The following is a 15,565-nucleotide window of genomic DNA, read 5'->3' on the forward strand; positions in this document are numbered from 1 at the left end:
GGCTCGTAGCCGGACCGTCCGCCCCGCAAGGGGGCAGCTTCCCACCTTTTAGACTGTTAAGGAACAGGCTTCGTAGGAAGAGATTTGGCAGCCATGTTAATTTCACAGACCACACGGGATCATTACTATGAATGGGGCTGAATCTAGTGCAGCCATTCCAGTCTGGGATGTCGCTGCCTCTTATCGATCCGACAATAATATTTACTCTATTCTAAGAAATGCTAAAATTAGATAAAAAAAGAGCAACCTTTAGCCATGGCTGAAGGCTTAATACTGTATTATAATGTAAATACTTAAATGTTATATAATGTTGCAAAGAAATTAACATTTCTAGTCTAGTGGTTCAGACATTGCACACATGCCGCACTGTTCTGTCCTCAGCTTTGTGGGTTTCAGCCTCGGCTCTGAAAACTTGCTGAATATCTCTCCCTGCTCCTCATCTCCCTTTTGCGTGTTGAATGGTGTTGCGAATGATTGAGAACCTTTATCATTTTAACAAGCACTACACATGAGAGCTCTGTTAGAGTTTTGTTGTATTTTGAACAATGACAAAAACCCGACGTGTGAATTTTTTGTTCCAAATTCTTTCTATAAACAGTGTCCACAACATTATCTCTTATAAAAGCCTTAAGGTTTTGGCGAAGAGTCAGTAGTAGTTTCCTTGTTGGTAAACCACACCGAGATTGACAGCACATTTGTTTTAAGGCACTGGACCAGCTTTTATGAACTAGTGTCCTTGAGAACGCCCAGGACGGGCTCTTTAACTAGCCCAGAAATAGCCTCCAGCAAGCTCCCATTTCTTCCTTCATTTATCAGGTGTCTCCATTGGCTCGTAATTTAGAAATCAGGTGAGGTGCACTTGATAAATTGTAAAACGTTCGCAGAGACGGCCGCGGAATGCCTTTGCGCCGTTTCAAGCTTCGCAGATTTAAAGAGATTTTTCTTTTTCTTTTTTTTTTCACCACGGTGGGCTAAGGCCGCCTCCTCTCGCTTCATCTTAGCCCCTTCTCCTCTCGGCAAATCACAGCGTTTGCACCTGTAACCCCCGGAGCAGAGATGATTGCGCCGACTGAGGCAAGCCTGGCCCTGACCCGCCATCAATGCCACAGAATGCAGCTACAAAACAGGGGGTGCATTCAAGGTGTAAATGGAATCCTACTATTTGTTACAGGCAATTTAAACAACACATATGTACAGAGCAATGTGATTTGGGCAGCACCAACAGCTGTTCCCATGACCAACGGACAAGGGAAAGAAAATGGATGGGTGGATATGTTCTAAAGCATTACCTGGAGATGCTCTACTTTTTCACACTGCAGATGAATAGGGCAAACAATTAAATGCATACAGTAGAGATGTCAATTTGAAACTATTGCTGAACATCACTGATATAAATATGAGAAAGATGTGGTTAGCATCTGGCCCCCAAAGACCAGACAGGTACGCATCAACTCGTCTAAGCTCAGGTAAGAACATATCACAGTGTGGAAAAACGGTGGCCTGTTCCTTCAAGAAAGAAAAAGCTAAAAAAATCTCCACATTGAACACTGTGTGAAAAATCCATACTTTCTCCTGCCGTGTCTCGCCTTTTTGATTTTAATGGAACGACTTTAAAGAAACCCTGACATGGAAGTCGACACACCTTTCATTCCAGCGTTACCACTGCGTCCAAGCATTCAGCACCATGTCTTTGCTTCTGGTACTGGCACATTTAACCTCTTGCCACTGAGGAGAACTGTCACTTTTTTGCAGGATTTTTGTCACTTTTTTGCTGGATTTTTGTCACTTTTTTGCCGGATGTTTGTCGTTTTTTAGCTGGATTTTTGTCACTTTTTAGCTGGATTTTTGTCACTTTTTTGCTGGATTTTTGTCACTTTTTTGCTGGATTTTTGTCACTTTTTTGCTGGATTTTTGTCACTTTTTTGCTGGATTTTTGTCACTTTTTTGCCGGATGTTTGTCGTTTTTTTGCTGGATTTTTGTCACTTTTTTGCTGGATTTTTGTCACTTTTTTGGCGGATGTTTGTCGTTTTTTTCCTGGATTTTTGTCACTTTTTAGCTGGAGTTTTGTCACTTTTTAGCTGGATTTTTGTCACTTTTTTGCTGGGTTTTTGTCACTTTTTTGCTGGGTTTTGTCACTTTTTTGCTGGATTTTTGTCACTTTTTTGCTGGATTTTTGTCACTTTTTTGCTGGATTTTTGTCACTTTTTTGCTGGATTTTTGTCACTTTTTTTGCTGGATTTTTGTCATTTATTTGCTGGATTTTTGTCATTTTTTTGCTGGATTTTTGTCATTTTTTTGCTGGATTTTTGTCACTTTTTTGCTGGATTTTTGTCACTTTTTTGCTGGATTTTTGTCACTTTTTTGCTGGATTTTTGTCACTTTTTTTGCTGGATTTTTGTCATTTATTTGCTGGATTTTTGTCATTTTTTTGCTGGATTTTTGTCATTTTTTTGCTGGATTTTTGTCACTTTTTTGCTGGATTTTTGTCACTTTTTTGCTGGATTTTTGTCACTTTTTTTTGCTGGATTTTTGTCACTTTTTTGCTGGGGCAGCAGTCTCAGCAGAGATGCCCAAACTTCCCGATCCACACACACCTCCTCCAGCTGTTCTGGGGGGACCCCGAGGCGACACCAGGCCAGCTCGGAGACATAGTCCCACCAGCGTGTCCTGGGTCTTCCACGAGGCCTTGTCCCACTGGATTTTTGTCTTTTTTGTCAAATTCCATCCTCGTTTTCTTCTCGTTTTCTGTCGTCCATTTTGAAGAAGCTTTTAGATTTGGAGAATTTGGAGAACAGGAGAAAACATGTTCTGGTGGGAGTTAAGAGGTTAAAGGGCAAACTCCGAGCGGATATCAGGTTGATGGGAGGACATGCAGAAATGGAGCTTGTGTAGGATCACAATGGAAAGATACTTCGGTGTGTGGGCTGCCAGCAGAGGGCGCACCCGAACCGATTCCCATCACGCAAGAAAAACCACAAATACATTACACGATTTCAGCATTGGGAGGCCACATGATCTTTCAGAAAGACTGGCAAAATGCTCAACTACTATGTGTTGTCGTTGTTGTTTTTTTTCATCAAAGGCAGTAGGATTAGCCAACCAAACATCGCAAATTCTTCTTTCAAAACACGGTAAATAGAGATTTGCTTTATGAGATTACGGCACACATCTGTAAAGCAGCTCAACCCGGATTACAGTAAAAGCCGTGGTGCCATGTAAAGATGTTGACTTTACACCCATGCAGATAAACACACACTGAAGCAGCTATTGTACGGGTTTCATTTTGCAGCTTCCTTTTTATTGCTAAATGTCTTACTTAAGATTCCAAATGGCAATGTAGGAGGATTTGGAGAGAGTAAACAAGAAAGAAATAATGATCTCCATCGCGCAATAAAACAGACTTGCCCTCAAATGAATGAATGGGAAATCTTTAGCCGCTCTTTGGGAAGGTCTATTTGTCGGCGACGTCGAGAGTGAAGATTCTCGCACAGTGTAGGTGTTCATTTGTAGCGTGCTTACCGGAGAAAGCTTACACTTGCACTTAACGTTTCCAACTGGCTGGACAGTAACAAAATGTAACACGGTGAAGTCAGACTCCCAGACTGTTCAAATGTAACAAACTGGCCTGTGCGGGAACTGTCTATGTTCGAGATACAAGTACAAGTAGACTCAGTCTCCAGGTGGGAAAAGTAGAACCGCTAGAATGGCAAATGCACATCATGACATATTACATGTTCATCAATAAAACAATGTCACCCAAATCTAAAAGCTTCTCGACTGGGGCTTACAGCCTATAGGCCAGTGTGACGCCTCATTTGAAAGATAAGACCTACAAAACTGATTTTTCCTCGCGTTGTCGTCACTTGTTTGTCGTCACTTGTTTGGAACCGTTCTGGAGCTTTTCATGACTCTTTGTCGCCTGTTTTGTTGCTTTCACATCACTTTTCTGTTTCCCGTTTCTGTTGCTTTTTCATCACTTTTTGTCGCCTGTTTTGTTGCATTTCTGTTGCTTTTACATCACTTTTTTGTTGCCTGTTGTGTTCTGTTTTTGTTACCTGTTTTGTTGCCATTCCATCACTTTTTTGTCGCCTGTTTTGTTCTGTTTTTGTCACTTGTGTTGTTGCTTTTTCATCACTTTTTTGTCGCCTGTTTTTTTGTGTTTTTGTCACTTGTGTTGTTGCTTTTACATCACTTTTTTGTCGCCTGTTTTGTTCTGTTTTTGTCACTTGTGTTGTTGCTTTTACATCACTTTTTTGTCGCCTGTTTTGTTCTGTTTTTGTCACTTGTGTTGTTGCTTTTTCATCACTTTTTTGTCGCCTGTTTTTTTTGTGTTTTTGTCACTTGTGTTGTTGCTTTTACATCACTTTTTTGTCGCCTGTTTTGTTCTGTTTTTGTCACTTGTGTTGTTGCTTTTACATCACTTTTTTGTCGCCTGTTTTGTTCTGTTTTTGTCACTTGTGTTGTTGCTTTTTCATCACTTTTTTGTCGCCTGTTTTTTTTGTGTTTTTGTCACTTGTGTTGTTGCTTTTCCATCACTTTTTTGTCGCCTGTTTTGTTCTGTTTTGTCACTTGTGTTGTTGCTTTTACATCACTTTTTTGTCGCCTGTTTTGTTCTGTTTTGTCACTTGTGTTGTTGCATTTACATCACTTTTTTGTTGCCTGTTTTTTGTGTTTTTGTCACTTGTGTTGTTGCTTTTACATCACTTTTTTGTTGCCTGTTTTTTGTGTTTTTGTCACTTGTGTTGTTGCTTTTACATCACTTTTTTGTCACCTGTTTTGTTGTGTTTTTGTCACTTGTGTTGTTGCTTTTTCGTCACTTTTTTGTCGCCTGTTTTTTGTGTTTTTGTCACTTGTTTTGTTGCTTTTACATCACTTTTTTGTCGCCTGTTTTGTTGTGTTTTTGTCACTTGTGTTGTTGCTTTTTCGTCACTTTTTTGTCGCCTGTTTTTTGTGTTTTTGTCACTTGTGTTGTTGCTTTTTCGTCACTTTTTTGTTGCCTGTTTTTTGTGTTTTTGTCACTTGTGTTGTTGCTTTTACATCACTTTTTTGTTGCCTGTTTTTTGTGTTTTTGTCACTTGTGTTGTTGCTTTTACATCACTTTTTTGTCGCCTGTTTTGTTGTGTTTTTGTCACTTGTGTTGTTGCTTTTACGTCACTTTTTTGTCGCCTGTTTTTTTGTGTTTTTGTCACTTGTTTTGTTGCTTTTTCATCACTTTTAGTCACCTGTTCAAAAGTGTAACACCTCAACTGTTACGATACAGTTTATTTAAAAAGTCCAAAATAAAAGCAACGCCTTGAGCTGCTCTGCTGAACACTCGTGTGCCGTCTGAACTCCGATAAGCAAGTGTGACAAATCCCATCGGCCGTGACACACTGAAGCCCGGCAGGACACGCGGACCAAAGGCGACGGCGGCCATCGCTAATTCGCTAAAGCCACGGGGCTGTGGCTGACAGGCAGTCGATGGCCTGTGTCCCGGTGTGTCGCATGTGTCCCGTGGAGTCAGCGACCAGCACCACATCCGGCACTAGAAGCACCCACACAGCTTCTTACCCGGCCTCCCCGTCGCTCTGTTGACGACAGGGGGGGTAAATATCAACGCGGAGATTGAGGGCAAGGCAGAAAAATAAGCAAAACATGACTTGGAAAAATATGGAGACTGGTCTGAGGAGGCACAGAGACGTGGGGGTGGAGATGACACCAGTGATGTGACATTAATGATCTGTCCCTTAAGCTGCATATATTATTTAACAAAAAAAACAAAAAACAGCTTTCTTGACAATTGTTTTGACGTTTATAGTTTCACTTCCTTATTGGGCACAGACAGGAAGTGACATAGAAGGAGGCAAACGATGTTAAACTGTTGTTGTGCCGACCATATTAAAGGAACAGGCCACCGTTTTTCCATACCTGAGTTTAGACGAGTTGATGCGTACCTGTCTGGTCTTTGTGCGTGCCCTCAGTTCCGCAAAACGACTAAAGATGTTGCTAGCATTTGGCCTCTCCCAGCATATTTCTACAGCTCCAAACGGGGGTGAAGTTAGAAGCTTTTTGTAATTTTTTGCTGGATTTCTGTCATTTTTTGCTGGATTTTTGTCATTTTTTGCTGGATTTTTGTCATTTTTTTGCTGGATTTTTGTCATTTTTTGCTGGATTTTTGTCATTTTTTGCTGGATTTTTGTCATTTTTTTGCTGGATTTTTGTCACTTTTTTGCTGGATTTTTGTCATTTTTTTGCTGGAGTTTTGTATTTTTTTTTGCTGGATTTTTGTCACTTTTTTGCTGGATTTTTGTCATTTTTTGCTGGATTTTTGTCATTTTTTTGCTGGATTTTTGACACTTTTTTGCTGGATTTTTGTCATTTTTTTGCTGGAGTTTTTTTTTTTTTTTTGCTGGATTTTTGTCACTTTTTTGCTGGATTTTTTCACTTTTTTGCTGGATTTTTGTCCATTTTTGCTGGATTTTTGTCTTTTTTTGCCGGATTACCAAGCTCTTGGCACACACAACGACAGATAAGAACATATCTCAGTATGGAAAAACGGTGGCCTGTTCCTTTAAGTCAACGGGAAAATGCGGAAATCAGCTGACTTGTTCTTTTGTATTTGTATTTTTTGTATTTTTTTATTTAAAAGGAACAATGCGTTTACAAAACGTACAATATACTTCAAATGCAGGATTATAGCTCAGGCTAATTTCCATCCTCTGTCCCCAACCGGACCAGGCCCGGCTACACACCACACAGCACTCACCCAGCAAAGTGTCAATCAGTCGTCAACATCGATTCTGCACATTCACCCATGCACTCACTCACACAGTCCTACACCCCTCTAAAACCTGCACCCATCACCCACTTCCCCATACCCACACACTTTCCACCTGCACTCACCCACCATTCCCATACTTAGACCATAATGCGAAGCTTGCATTATCGTCTAATGCAAGAGTTTTAGTTTAACACTGCTACTTTTTTTTATCTCCACTTTCCACTTTGCAATTAATGACGCCATTTATCTGGATGTGAAGGCCCAATGCAGACAAATATCTGTATATAAAAATATCTAAGTACGTGTGGACTGGGCCTTAGTTTAGTGTGAGCTGTCGTCATCGTCAGAGCAACAAAAATGCAAGTGAAATGTCTGACATCAGTGCGAGCAAGAAGTAAATTTATGTGATTTTCTTTTTTTAAACTCACAAATTACTGTTCAGCTTCAACACTTTCTGATTCGCTAAGCAGTGATAAAGACTTTTTATTTGATGACATCGAATCCCACATAAAAAGCATGAACACAAACCAAGTGGGGGAAATAATGTCACATCTTGGGAAAACGAGCGTCGCCAGTTCACATGAATGCAGCACTTTGCCTCCATCTATGTCACTTCCTGTCAGTATCTTAAAGATTTCGAATCAAAATTAATGGTTTAAGGTGAGACACTGCAGGTGAATAGGGAAAAAAATTAAATGTACAGATATCAATTTGAAACTTTTGCTGTCGATCACTGGCATAAATGTGAGAAGAAAATACATTGCAAGTTTTCTGTCATTTTATCTTTTCATATAAGAACAAGGTGTTTTATGCCTAAAAATGCCCCAAATTTCATCTTTTCGGCAACAAAATCTGAATAATGGATAGAGCTACATTCAAATTTATTGTTTCATTTCATTGGTAAATGAGCTACCAAGATTTAGGATTTCTTGTTTAGTTTTAAAATAAGCTGTTTTTTAGTGGAAAAATTTGTAAAAATGTAATTTTCGCCTCATTTTCTTGACATTCAAAACTCAATAAATCAGACTAGGTATTAGATAATAAAAAATCCCTCTGAAAAAATCTTCCAAATATTGTTCAGTCCAAGGCTGGAAAATTTGAAGTCTTTAGGTCCGGCTGACGTGGACATATTGTCGCCACAATGACAGAAAAATGTGTTTGGAGAAAAAGGCCCTTGAAATTGCATTCTCCCATATAAGTCTATGGGCAAACATTGAATCAACGCAATATTTGAACATGTTATTGTGAAGATTAGGCATATTTTCTGTTTCCGGGTGAAAGCTTATATGTTCAGAGACCAATTTGGCCCAAAACCTGAAAACTGAAAAAAATGTTTTGTCTTAATAAAAGTGCAACAGGGCAGTGTGTTGCGCTGAAGGCTTTCTGACTGGATAATCATCCTGAAAAGCATAAATCCCATCACTAATTGAAACGAAAGGATGGTATAAAGTAGAAGATAGCGTCACGGCGGTGGAAGTAGAGCCACACTTTGCTGGCTTATTTACGCAAAGCTTCCAGCATGACAGGTAATTTGGAGCGAATTCTCCGCAGAGCCCGCTGCAGACGGCGGGGGGATAAAGACGGAACGCAAAAGGGGAGAAGAAAAAAAATCACAGGAAAACAAGGACGGAGAGGGCTGGAGCGAGACAGGGCTGACGTGAGCGGACGAGCCGACATACCGGGATTCCAATCAGAGCTGGAGCAGAGATGGCGGAGATGACCGAGTGCGCGCCTGCTGCTGACACAAGCTGATCATTTTATTTAGCGGCGAGGGAGAGCTATCAAAAGTACTTTTAAATTCAATTTCTCTTTTCCCCGATGAGGTCAAGTGAGAGTGAATGAGGAGGATGAGGGGCTTAACACATTTCAATTATTCGAGAGAAAGCAACAGGCGAAGTGGGAGCGCGGTCTGGCGGCTAACGCTAAAAACAAACAGAACTGGAGAACTTCTTTCAAGCCGTCTTCATTTCAAAATTCAAAAAAGGAAATTGTCCTTTTGTTGCCCTGTTTAAATGGGGAATTCAGCAGCAGTTTTATTTCGGCCACAACTAAATAAGTTAATGTTTGTGCCTTGTTGTAGAGATGTTTACTTTTCGGAGCTAGCTAGCAAGACGACAAGATAAGTCAGCTAGTGTTAGCAACCTGTCTACACACAAGCCAACCAGAAAAACGTGAAAAGGTGATTTCTTGGAAAACGACATAAAATAAGGGTGCTTGGTTTGTTTTTTGCTCTGACACATTAAAATAAGTTAAAAAAAATGTTATGGGACGAGCTTAAGTAGCTAGCTAAAAACTAGCTAAACATATCAACATTGACCCCTATGTGAAAAATCTGTTTTCACCTGCCATGTCTCGCCTTAAAGGGACTACACAGAGTTTTGTTTTCGTCGGAAAGACGAGAGTCATAGCCATCACATACAACGTCCCTTTGGGGTGGAAATGATTCATCTTGAAAGTGCTGAAGGCATTTGTTTGGTGCATGACGGAAGAGAACGAGTTTGTAGGTAAACACAACTATTTCATGAAGCGCTTTTTACCGGTAAAATTATTTAAAAAAATCTAAAGCTGGGTGAAATCATCGTGCTCCTTGGTCCACAGGGCCTGGAAACATATTTCAAATGTCCATAAAGTGCCTTATATATGTTTTTGACCTTTTTTAGCAATCAAAATGTGTTAAAAATTAAAATCTGCCTAAATGTTTCCTTGGTATTTCTGTTATAATTTTTTTTTACATCCTTTAAAGCAGTACTAAGTAACGTGTGTTTACCTTAATAAATCCGTTTCGTGGTCCCTGTGGGGGTAATACAAGTGTTTATGGGATGATTGGAGGGTCTTTCATCTCCCCCTGGTGTCTCTGGACAGAAAACCATGTTTGCAACTTGACTGCCACCGGTCCAGAGAAAGCCAATACACACTAATGGAATCACGAAGAAGAAGCTAACATGCTAACGGGCAAAGCTAACTGCGGGCTAGCGTCACTTTAAACAGTATTTACAGCTTGCAAGCTTACAAGTTTGAGTGAAAAAAAATATTTCCATTGTATAACTGGATGTACAGTAACCCTCTCTCCCTTCGCCTTTCCTGTCGGCGTAGTATTTACTCCCCAAGACAATTACTAGTTCAGAAAACGTAACTTGCTACTACACCTGCAGTTGCGCTTATGGCCTCTAGGGGGAAGAGTTACTTAGTACTGCTTTAAAACCAACTAAAGCCACCATTTTTCCATACTGTGATGTGTTCTTACCTAAGCTTAGACGAGTTGATATGTACCTGTACCGAGGAGAGGCTAAATGCTAACAACATCATTGATCGTTTTGCGTGACCGAGCACACGCACAAAGACCAGACAGGTACCCATCAACTCGTCTAAGCCCGGGCAAGAACATATCTCAGAATGAAAAAATGGTGGCCTGTCCCTTTAATATAGAACCTGCAGTTACGCGTAAGACCAGGGGTGGCAGTAGCGAGTATAAAAAATGACCAGCTTGCATCTAGTCCCTTTAAGTTCACCATTTTGTCACTGGCATTTTTAGCATGACCAGTTTCCTATAGGCTTACCCCTCTTGAAATATGGAGGGAGTAGCTCAGCATACAAAGCCAGGAGTAAGTAGGGCACCGTCTTGCATAATTGACTTGCATACATTATAGCAAACACCGTGTATAGCTCTTTTCGGTTTTCAAAGCAATTTTTCCATCGCGAACAGATGGCGAGAAGTATATTATCCAATTTCTTCAAGCTGTGATCTTGCTGCTTGAGATGCTTCATGCGAGCTCATATGTGAGTCTATAAGTGCAGGCAGGCGCCACTATCTCCTCTGAATTTAAACATTTTCTTATCTATCAGTAGTGAAACAGACGGGCAAAACTGGCGAATAATAAGAACAGAAACCTAGCGATGAATGCGGCTAATAGTGAAGTTTTTGTAGTTTTAGTATAAAGGGGGATGACATGGCAGAAGGGGTCTCCATGGGGGAGTGAAGGGCAGTGAGCTGGACCCCCACCGTGGACTTCACCTTCTGGGGTGAGTCACACTTTTTGAAAAGACAAAGAGGAGCCCGGGGCGTGGACCACTCTCATTTTCAAAAAAGGATTTTAGATAACAACTAATGCAGTTAAAGTCTTCCAGGCTGAAATAAATGTTCTTTCAACTTTTTCTTCACAAAATGTAACATCAAACAACAGAAAATGATTTCGAATCAAATCAACTCTGACCATTGGCTTCAGAAAATAGCAAGTGGGAGCACTGGGTCGTCATGCATAAAAGTAAAGTAAGTAAAGTAAAAAAAACACAACAACGGGTGCTCTTCAAGGGTGAAGACAGTGAATAACAAAGGCACTTCGATGGTAAAATGAAAAGTCCTTTAGGGAAGCCTGTGCATTTCGATCCAGCAGCAGGATGTTGGTTTAGGGCATAAAGAAATAACAAGAAACAGACCACATGACATGTTTCAGTAAAATATCATATGTGCAGTTTGTCGGCACAATAGATGCGTCGACATGAAATAGGCAAACCCACAAAGTTACAACATACTGTATATGAACTGCAATGTTGTCTATCAAACACAATACATAAGAGCAGAATACAAAAACAATAGTGCAAGTAGCGACATTTTCAATCCCAAAATATGGTACAAAATGGTAAAATTCACTTCATAATCATTCATGGTGAGGCTGCATTTTGACATTTGACTGTTTCCAATCCAAAATACATTCAATTCAATGTCAGAAATGTAAAATATATAAACATAAACAACTTAAAGGGACTATAAGGAGTTTAAAAATGTTAAAATGAAGTATTTTCCTCCCCCTACATGTTCCAGCCATGTCCTAATGTGTAGAATGAGCTCAGACCTGTTCACCACAACTGCCTCTAAAATCCTGTACGGTCACTCAAAAATGTGTCACTTCGACCCGAATTGCCGTCATGCACGAGCTTAATATAGAAGGTGCAGTTACACATATGGCCTGAGGTGGCAGTAGTGAGTATAAAATGGCGAACTTGCTTCCAGCCCCTTTAAGTAAAAAATAAAAGCCACAACATTGAGACCATCGCATGATGAATTGGATGGATTCTGAAATTGTGTTCTTTGTGTATATTTTTATTTCCTATAAATGTATTGAAAACATGACCACGTGTATGCCCTGTAACGTCCACCTGTAAAGCAGTCCACAGTGCTGTCGGCAGATCAGAATCAGAATCATTTATAAACGGCCACACATAGAGTTGGTGGCATTTGTTTTCGGTACAGCACATCATGCTCATATCTCTCTTGTGTCAGTCATATACATACAGATAAATGCAACATTTCAGACAACAGATATGTGTATAGGTACTGCACTGTACTGATATTTAACATAGTCTCTTGGTTTGGTCATGTAACTGTCAAAAACAAAGCTAAACGTGGCAGAGTTGCTAAACAGGGCAGTAAAATAACAGGCCAACAACAAACAATCTCGTCTCAGCAGTACAATAAAGCAGCGCATCGCATCGCGTCTGTAGTAAGATCCCAGATGACGATCGCCACCCATTGTCCCATTACTTTGAGCTCCTTCCATCAGGGCAGAGATACAGACTTCCTTGTGCCAAGAAAAATGTGTACAGGAATTCTTTTGTTCCTTTTGATACCAAGGAGCTGAACAAGTTGTAGCTGCTAATGTCGTTCAGTCAGTCTGTTCCTTTTCCTTTCCTTTAATGAAGTGAATCTGCTGCTGCTGTGTCTGCAGTGAACTGATTTTATAACAAACTGATTTTATTATGTACATAGCTGTGTGTGAGCAAGCCAAAAGCATGTGCATGGGAGACAATTAAGTTTTTCTATTCTATTCTATTCATAGGTACAGTTACTATAGGCATGTAGGCATGTCCAGATTTTGTAACGGGGCTGTCCTCTCCTTCTGCGCTCAGTCTTCAGAAAGTAGAGGGAGCAGGACTGGGGAGAAGAGGTCAAGGTTTCTTCTGAATGTGAAGTAAACAACTTTATTCGCCCTCTGGACACTTGGCGTCATCAAGCAGTGCGAACTGTTATTCGCCTCGCTAACCCAACATCATCGTTGGGAACAAGAGGTTTGCCGAGATATACCTTTGCCCTTGACCAAGTTACTTTAAACTTGAGATTTGAAGGGAGCCGCTTTCTGCCCAGTGACCAACTGTTCTCGATTGGAAACCAGCGGGGCACCGTCTAAAAACGAATCCAAAGAATCATCATCATGTGTGTATTTTGTGAAAGAGAAGCAAAGAGAAGTGGAAAAAAACTCTCGCTGTTCTGGTGCAAAGTGGGTTTTAATTATGCAACTGTTTGTCATGTTGAGTCATGATTCTGGTCGCCGCTCTAATTTCTGATGCAACTTTAACTAAAACGGAGATAATAGGATTTGTCATGTAGCTTCAGTATCCCGACAAGCGCGTTCTGACAGACTGGCTAAGCTGCCTCCTTAGCGTTACATTGTTGGCAAAAAGAAAAAGAAAGAAGATTCTGTTCACATTGTCTTGCAGTGGAAGAAACAACTTCATCCTCTTAGTACATGTGTTTCACGTGATCAAATCAAAGGGTGCTGGTGACTTTGAGTAACAGTAAGAGTAACATACTAACTATTGAGAGACATTTCACACAAACAAAGTTCACACGAAAAGGACAGTATGAGTAAGTAATCGGCATGGTTAGGGTTAGGGTTATAAATAAAGCATCAGCAATCGTAATAAATGCCCATTAACTAAAGTCATCAGTTCAAACTTCCCAGCATGCAATTGTAATCAACTTTGCATCTATCTTTTTGCCACCTAGGTCTCCATTGTAAACACCTCATATACTACAATGTTTGGCAAAAATGCGATATATTTAAACCCAAATGCGGATGTGAGAGTCTGAATAAACCCGGTGTTTTGTAGTGTTTTCTTTTGGCGCGCCGCACTGTTCATTTCTAAACACCGTCTCTCCGACTAAAAAGAGCATCAAATTAACTCTCGAGAACAATCAGGATGTGCAGAAAGGCCTGTGAGAGCAAAGCTACCTCTGACTTTCCTACTTTGAAAGCGGGGCAGTACAGGTAGCGCTAGGGCTGCTCGATTATTGAAAAAATAATAATCACGATTATTTTTGTCATAATTGAAATCACGATTATTCAAACGATTATTTGTTGCCTTTGAAAAAAGTCTTTATTTTATTTATATATTTATTAACAAACAAAAAAACAGTCATAAAAGTACAAATGATTTCATGTATGCCTCGATTAAGCAGAGGTCTCACACCTGCCCCCTGCTGGCCAGCCCTCACACCAGCGCAAGTAAACTGAGCAGCGCGGCCTGATGACATCATCACACAGAGCTGTTTTGTTTTTATGTCAGGCAAAAGCATGAGCCATGGCACGTGAAATTTGAAGGGAAAATAATCCCAGTGCCATGAAATATGCAAGTCTGCTTTGCCAGCAAAAAATAAAAATAAAAATTGAAAAAATCCGAAAAAAAATTTATAAAAAAAATTTGAAAAAAAATTTGAAAAAAAAATTGAAAAAAAAATTGAAAAATGTTTTGAAAAAAATTGAAAAAATAAATTGATTATGCTAATTGTGTAATCGTTTAGTGTAGTAATCGAAATCGTAATCGAATTTCGATTATTTGCACAGCCCTAGGTAGCGCAGGTGTTTTGTTTGGCTCATTCTGTTTGTTCAGTGGAAGGAAATTTGATCTGTTCAGAATATTGTAAAGCAGATATTTTTTGGCTAGTTGTTGTTTCCATAGCATTTGCTCCCCGACGATCGTGAAACATGTTCATGAACTCGTCCCTGTGAAAAATGGGGTGTTACGAATGTGTTAGAAGAAGTTTGCATCACAGATAACAGCTAAAACTTTACTCACTCCCTCTTTGGGTTGTTTTGTATACAGGGCCTTTCTTTAACTGGAGAATATTTACTGTCTGTTTTGTTTTCCTATGGTTGTGGTTTACCTCTGTGCGCCTTCTTAATTGGATCTCGGAGACCATGCGTTGATGCAAGTGCGGGCTAAAACCATGCACAGTCCACCCCGAAAAAAGGCCGGTCCGGATCTCTAAGCATCTGCAGCACAGTCCCACACAGAGCCATTTACTCAGCGCTCCGCAGCGGCAGTCCAAACACTTTGCAACAGTGAGTACCACAGAGGTCCGGCGCACGCAGACGTCGAGACGGGGGCCAAAACGTATGAAAAAGCTATGTGCAGCAGATGGCGGAGAGAGGAAGAACGCCGCGGGCTTCACAGACAAAAACACGTGCAGAGGAAAATGGATTTTCAAGAAAACATGCGGCGACGCGAGGGGTGACTAAGAGACAAAGGAGGCAAGAGCGCTCACGACTACACGGGTGGGACGGGAGAAGCGTCGGAAATACAGCACGGTCAATTGCACATGACAAACTTGTGGAGGAATGGGACAACATGACAGATGACAGCTGGGAAACAATGAGATGTGCAAAGTGAAGAGTCTTTGCCACAACATGAGTAGGCAGATCGTGTTTGTATAGTGTTTACGAAAGCGGATTATTCAACACGAAGATTAAGAGGAACGCAAAGACTGTGCTCAGTTAGAGAGTTTAGACATTTCGTGTTTGGTTGGGACTTTCGAATATGTTGTTTGGTTGGTCTAAAACACATTTATCAAAGCACATGATAGTCAATGCTGTGCTCACATTAGCTGCGCTCCGCTGCGGAGGCTATACAGGGCTGCAGAAAGAATCAATTTTTTTTGCAAGACGAAGCAATCTCTGATAAAGCGGAAGGAGTACTCTTTTGGGCACTCAACATCGCACAGAAAAACGCGTACGATGTCAGTGATGGAC

General features: G+C 40.5%; 1 protein-coding gene and 1 long non-coding RNA gene across 6 annotated transcripts in view; both read right to left on the minus strand.

The window, feature by feature from the left end:
- The window catches only part of iglon5 (IgLON family member 5), a 373,448-nt gene that overhangs the window by 298,213 nt on the left and 59,670 nt on the right, over positions 1-15,565 (minus strand). The window lies entirely within an intron of this gene.
- Positions 4,079-5,222, minus strand: LOC306966862. 5 transcript variants are annotated; one of them, XR_013793126.1, is made up of 4 exons: positions 4,538-5,222; positions 4,366-4,478; positions 4,251-4,306; positions 4,079-4,135 (listed from the first exon to the last, which is right to left on the minus strand). It is a non-coding gene; the product is annotated as an uncharacterized lncRNA (long non-coding RNA). The 5 variants fall into 5 exon arrangements; XR_013793127.1 differs by having other exon boundaries at positions 4,085-4,306; positions 4,538-4,930; positions 5,100-5,222; XR_013793128.1 differs by having other exon boundaries at positions 4,085-4,306; positions 4,762-5,222.

Source organism: Gobius niger (genome assembly GCF_951799975.1).
Source record: "Gobius niger genome assembly, chromosome: 8".
Classification (NCBI taxonomy): Eukaryota; Metazoa; Chordata; class Actinopteri; order Gobiiformes; family Gobiidae; genus Gobius; species Gobius niger.